At 46.9% G+C, this 6,341-nt stretch overlaps 1 pseudogene; it reads right to left on the minus strand.

Moving 5' to 3' along the window:
• Positions 1–287: 287 nt before the first annotated feature.
• Positions 288–6,341, minus strand: part of LOC112074321 (nuclear pore membrane glycoprotein 210-like) — a 53,554-nt pseudogene continuing 47,500 nt past the window's right edge.

Consider the following 6,341-nt stretch of genomic DNA (forward strand, 5'->3'; position numbering starts at 1 on the left):
TCTTTATCCCTTTACACTTGTGTGTATAAGGTAGTAGTTGTGGAATTGTTAGATTACTCGTTGGTTATTACTGCATTGTCGGAACTAGAAGCACAAGCATTTCACTACACTCACATTAACATCTGCTAACTATGTGTATGTGACAAATAACATTTGATTTGAAGGACAAAAACCAAAACGTGCACCCAGAGGGGCCCCAGGACCGAGTTTGGGAAACACTGTTGTATAGGAACGTTTTCATTGTCGTGTTTAGCTGTGTTTTGGCTCTGTGTGAGTCTGCTCCTCACCTATCTTCACCTCGCTGTCCACCGTGATGTAAACTGTAAGGACATGAGTCTGTGGGGTCAGGTGGCTGGAGAGGGTGATGTTGGCAGGAGGGGGCAGGGCCTGACTTTTGACCCAGGAAGTGGAAATGTAGACAGACAACACCAGATGTCCGTCTGATTGACTGGGCTCAGATAGCAGCACGTCAGTACTGTCAGAGTGGAACTGAACGCAACARAGAGAYAAGAGATATGGATTGCATTCACTCCATACTGTCTATGCCAAGGTCTTAAAGCTGTATGCATTGTGTATTGTGGGGCTGTAAATGCTTAATGTTAGTCCTAATGTGACCCACCCGTAGGGCAGAGAGCACCTCCTTGGTGCCCAGCACAGAGAACTCTGCCATGGGCTGCAGAGCAGAGAGCACCAGGAAAGACACCGGGCAGTGGAACGCAGGCAGGTACGGCAACTGTACCAAACGTCCGGAGAGAGGTAGCGACAGAGCAGWGAGAGGGAGGACAGGGACGGGGGACTGGCCCCGCAGAGAGGCTGAGAGAGAGACGGAGACAGAGAGGGAGGAGAGGAGGTGGAGGACGGAGTCTGACTGGGGACGGACAGAGACTCTGCAGCTGTATTCACCTGAGGGAGAGAATCAAAAATTGGTCAAATAATTATTTACTGTATTATTTTAGAGACATGGTATTTTTATCAATGGGATTGGGAAGAGAGGTCCTGTGTCCCTGTCGTACCMGTGTCGAGGTCATAGTGAGGCGTGGTGACCATCACAGCCTGCAGCGTGTTGAGCTGGAGGTAGGGGGCGCTGAAGTGCAGGGAACACAGTAACTCTGCCTCTGGCTGGAGCTTCTTCTCTATGGCCTCCCTCTGGGACAAGGAACACTGGGCTGGAGGAAGAGATGAGGAGGTGGGAGAAGAGGAGCAAGGTAAGGAGAGCGAGAGCAGAGAGGTATCAATTTACTACTCACCTGTGTTGACGGGGGAGGTGTATAGCTCCACAGGAACCGTGTAGTCAGCTGCGTCAGGCCAGTTGGTGAGGAAACGATCATCCTGAGGAGAGAGTTCTGGGATGGCTGGAGAGTCCACCTTCACCTGTTGGCAAAACACTACCATGGTGGCCCCTTCATTTCCATGGCAACCCCCTCATTTCCATGATAACCCTCTGCTGTACTATACCTCTCTGAGGGCCTGCTGTCCATCTTCCAGTCTGTAGTAGACCACTACCGTCCCAGAATGCTTTGCCAGAGCAGCTCCCGTCTTTGGGTCGATCTGCAGAACACGACTAGACGACACATTCCACTGACCTGGCTGGCCTGAGACAGAGAGGGAGAGAGAGAGGAATTAAGTATGTGTGTGTTTTCTTTTATTTTGAACCTTCATTTTATCAGGGAGTCATACTGAGACCAAGGTCTCTTACAGATGAGCCCTGAATTACAGAAATGACAGAAAATACACACTTCAAAAATACAAAATGGAAGCAGAAATAAAATCACGGTCATGAAAAACAAAGACATTCCATCAGTAAAAAGGTCCTCAATCAGCATTCTGAACTGGCCTAGAGGCACCAAAACATCACATTTCTGAACATTTTGAAGATTGTTCCACAAATAAGGTGCAAAAAAACTAAAGGCTGATTTACCTAACTCATTAGAGACAAAAGGACTAATTTCCCTGAGACCAGGTGTGGTAACTCCTATGTCATAAGTTCAGTAAAGATGTTCGGTACAGTGGGACTTTTTGTAAAAGGGCTTTATAAATGAAAACATAGCAATGTATCAACCTACGTGAGTGACATCAAAGAGGGCCAACCAACATACTGGTAGAAAATGCAGTGAAGAGTGCTAAAACTGTCACCCGTAATAAAGCACAGTGCGCTGTGATAAACTGCATCTAGCTGCGTTAATGAAGTAGCAGCTGCATTCATATAGATGATGTCGCCATAGTCTAGGACTGATAGGAACGTTGACTGACTAATCTGCTTTCTACTATTTATCGAGAGGCAGGACCTATTTCTATAGAAGCCCATTTTTATTCACAACATCTTAACTAACTCGTCAATATGCTTTTTAAAAGACAGCTTTTCATCTATCCAGATGCTTGTAAGCAGGGACACGATCAATATGGACACCATCCAAAGTACATATGCTTAAATCAAAGTTATATTTATGCGCTCTAGAGAACAACATGTACTTAGTTTCACTTGCATTCAATACTAATTTCAGGTCAATAAAGTTTTTCTGTAATACAATGAAGGCAAACTGTAGTTAGCATACACAACAGTATTATCGGCATACAATTGCAGGTTAAACATTTTTACAGACAAGTTGATATTGTTAATGTAAACAGTCAAAAGTACAGGACCCAAAATTAACCCTTGCGGGACACCTTTCGTAGTATCCAGGAAACCTGATTTAACACCATCAGTAGACACACATCTGTCAAGTAATTTTCACACCAGTTACATGCAGCCTGGTCCAGGGCAATTGAGGCCAGCTTCTGAATTAGCAGTGAGTGGACAACAGTATCGAAGGCCTTTGACAGGTCAATGAAGAGGGCAGCACAATGTTGCCTTTTATCCAGACAATTAACCACATTTATAACTAGGGATGGAGCAGAGATGCTATGACCTGGTCTAAAACCCGACTGATGTACTTTTAGACAACATTTCAAAGATAAGAACGATCTTAGCTGAGAATTAATCAAGGATTCTAATATTTTAGCTAGGCAAGAAAGTTAAGAAATAGATCAATCATTATTTAGGTCACCACTTTGTGAAGGCGGAGCACATGAGCCACCTTCCAAACCTTGGGAATACCAGATATAATCTTCAGGTTAAAATATGGGTTAATGATTCAGCAATCAGGGGGCAGAGAGCTGCAGCAACAAACATATCAGCCCCAGTTTTTGATGTTTCTTTTTACATAAATCTTAAGCAAGACATCTAGCACATCACAGATAGTAAATTGCTGAAGTCAGCTAGAGGCTGGCAGAGTGAAGAGCAGTCGATTGACTGACCAGGGTCAATTAAACCACTGTTTAAAATGATGGTTAAAAGCATCACTTATCTCCTCCTTCTCAGTTATGATTCTTTGAGAGAGTGTGGGTGTGTCTAGGTGGGAGGTAACCTAGCGGTTAAGAGCTAGTAACCTCCAACAACAAGTGCTCCCTGGCCCCCGATGACGTGGACGTCGATTATGGCAGCCCCCCCGCACCTCTCTGATTCAGAGAGGTTAAATACGGAAGACGCATTTCAGGTGAATGCATTCAGTTGTACAACTGACTTCCCCAATCTACAGTACTGGCCACAGTGTGTGTGTGTGTCTCACCGTGCGGTCCTGTCAGGGGGGTGTTGAAGCAGAGTGTATGTCTCCGGCCTGAGTGTGTGTGGGGGGCAGAGATGGCGGGGAGGACAGGGAGGGGGGTGTAGTCACTCAGGAGGGGTTGGTGGGTCTGCCTGCACCCCTAGGACTGTCAAACCCCCAGACACTGTCTGGACCACAAAGGAATGACTGTCTAGGTCTGGAGTCACCTGCACCAAGTCATCCCTGAGAGAGAGAAGAGAGAGCACGAGAGAGAGAGAGAGAAGAGAAGAGAGAGAGAGCGAGAGCGAGAGCGAGAGCGAGAGCGAGAGCGAGAGAGAGAGAGAGAGAGAAGAAAGAGTGTTTAAAGATGGAATCCACATTAGGGGAAACAACGCTACTCTTCGCCCTGAGCACCTTTGTTATGGTTTTTGTCTTGCTGTTGAAACTGAAAGAAACGGAGGGAGAAACAGAGGGAGCAGACTCCATCCGCATGGTAAAAAATGATCTGTAATAATTGTGCTGTTCTATCACGCGGGCAGTGATGTCTGAGAGGAGAAAACAGTGTTGGTTGTTGGCAGTAACTTCTTTGTTTCCCAAACGGACGTGGCAGTTTGACCATGAGGAATCCCAGCTTGAAGAAAAATAAACCAGACAGAGAAAAAGAGAGAGATTTGACTATATACTGTGTGTGTTGCCTGTTTGTGGTAATGTGAGAGTGTGTGTGTTACCAGTTGGTGGTAATGTGAGAGTGTGTGTGTGTTACCTGTTGGTGGTAATGTGAGAGTGTGTTACCTGTTGGTGGTAATGTGAGAGTGTGTGTTACCTGTTGGTGGTAATGTGAGAGTGTGTGTTTACCTGTTGGTGGTAATGTGAGAGTGTGTGTTACCTGTTGTGGTAATGTGAGTAGTGTTATGTGGTATGTGAGAGTGTGTTTACCTGTTGGTGTGTAATGTGAGATGTGTGTGTTACCTGTTGGTGGCAATGTGAGAGTGTGTGTGTACCTGTTGGTGGCAATGTGAGAGTGTGTGTTGTTACCTGTTGGTGGTAATGTGAGAGTGTGGGTTACCTGTTGGTGGTAATGTGAGAGTGTGTGTGTTACCTGTTGGTGGTAATGTGAGAGTGTGTGTGTTACCTGTTGGTGGTAATGTGTGTGAGGGTGTTACCTGTTGGTGGTAATGTGAGATGTGTGTGTTACCTGTTGGTGGTAATGTGTGTGAGGGTGTTACCTGTGGTGGTAATGTCAGAGTGTGTGTGTTACCTGTGTGGTAATGTGTGTGAGGTGTTACCTGTTGGTGGTAATGTGAGAGTGTGTGTTACCTGTTGGTGTAATGTGAGAGTGTGTGTTTACCTGTTGGTGGTAATGTGAGAGTGTGTGTGTTACCTGTTGTGGTAATGTGTGTGAGGGTGTTATGGGCGTTGAACTGTTGTCCCAGGTTGTCGTAGCAGAGAGCCCTGACTCTGATGGTCCAGCCCAGGGGAAAGGCAGGCAGGCCTCCCCCTCCAACACTGTACAGGCTGGACACACTGAACAGCCTGACAAACCACACTGGAGACACCTGGCAGACACAACACACAAATACACTTTGTACTCCCCACATGGTCAGATAGTGATGACCCAGTGCCAGTTAGGGTCAACTGTGGATGCTGAGTTTCTCACCAGGTCTACTTTGGAATGGATCCCATCGAATGACACAAGTGACCAACTTACCCGGACGCTGATGAGCAGGGTCTGGTTGACCCCACAGGTCTCCATGGCGATGACCTCCAGCAGGGCGGATCCCGTGTCAGGCCCCGCCCTCAGAACTCCCTGGCTGTCCACCGTTACAAGACCCTCCCCTTTCACACACTGACAAAGGGCGTACCGCACAGGACAGATAGTGTCTCTGAAACACACAATCACACATGCATGACTACAGACATGAGTACAGACATAAACACACACACACACACCCCCATAGAGACTGCCAGAGGTCCAGACAACAGGCTCTCCGATTTCTCTATTGGAGAAGTAGTTGGTGAACCAAGCGAGGCAATCATTTGAGAAACCAAGGCTATTGAGTCTGCCAATAAGAGCCTTATTCTAAAGTTGATCAGGGAGGTGACCAAGAACCCGATGGTCACTCTGACAGAGCTCCATTGTTCCTCTGTGGAGATGGGAAAACCTTCCAGAAGGACAACCATCTCTGCAGCACTCCACCAATCAGGCCTTTATGGTAGGAAGCCACTCCTCAGTAAATGGTACATAACAGCCCACTTGGAGTTTGCCAAAAGGCTCCCAAAGGACTATCAGATCATGAGAAACAAGATTCTCTGGTCTGATGAAACCAAGATTGAACTCTTTTGCCTGAATGCCAAGCATCACGCCTGGAGGAAACCTGGCACCATCCCTACGGTAAAGCATGGGGGTGGTAGCATCATGCTGTGGGGATGTTTTTCCGTGGCAGGGACTGGGAGACTAGTCAGGATCTAGGGAAAGATGAACGGAGCAAAGTACAGCGAGATCCTTGATGAAAACCTGCTCCAGAGCGGTTCACCTTCCAAATCAAATCAAATCAAATTTATTTATATAGCCCTTCGTACATCAGCTAATATCTTGAAGTGCTGTACGGAAACCCCGCCTAAAACCCCAAACAGCAAGCAATGCAGGTGTAGAAGCACGGTGGCTAAACTCCCTAGAAAGGCCAAAACCTAGGAAGAAACCTAGAGAGGAACCAGGCTATGAGGGGTGGCCAGTCCTCTTCTGGCTGTGCCGGGTGGAGA

The sequence above is a fragment of the Salvelinus sp. IW2-2015 genome, unplaced genomic scaffold, assembly GCF_002910315.2.
Source record: "Salvelinus sp. IW2-2015 unplaced genomic scaffold, ASM291031v2 Un_scaffold2579, whole genome shotgun sequence".
NCBI classification, from domain to species: domain Eukaryota; kingdom Metazoa; phylum Chordata; class Actinopteri; order Salmoniformes; family Salmonidae; genus Salvelinus; species Salvelinus sp. IW2-2015.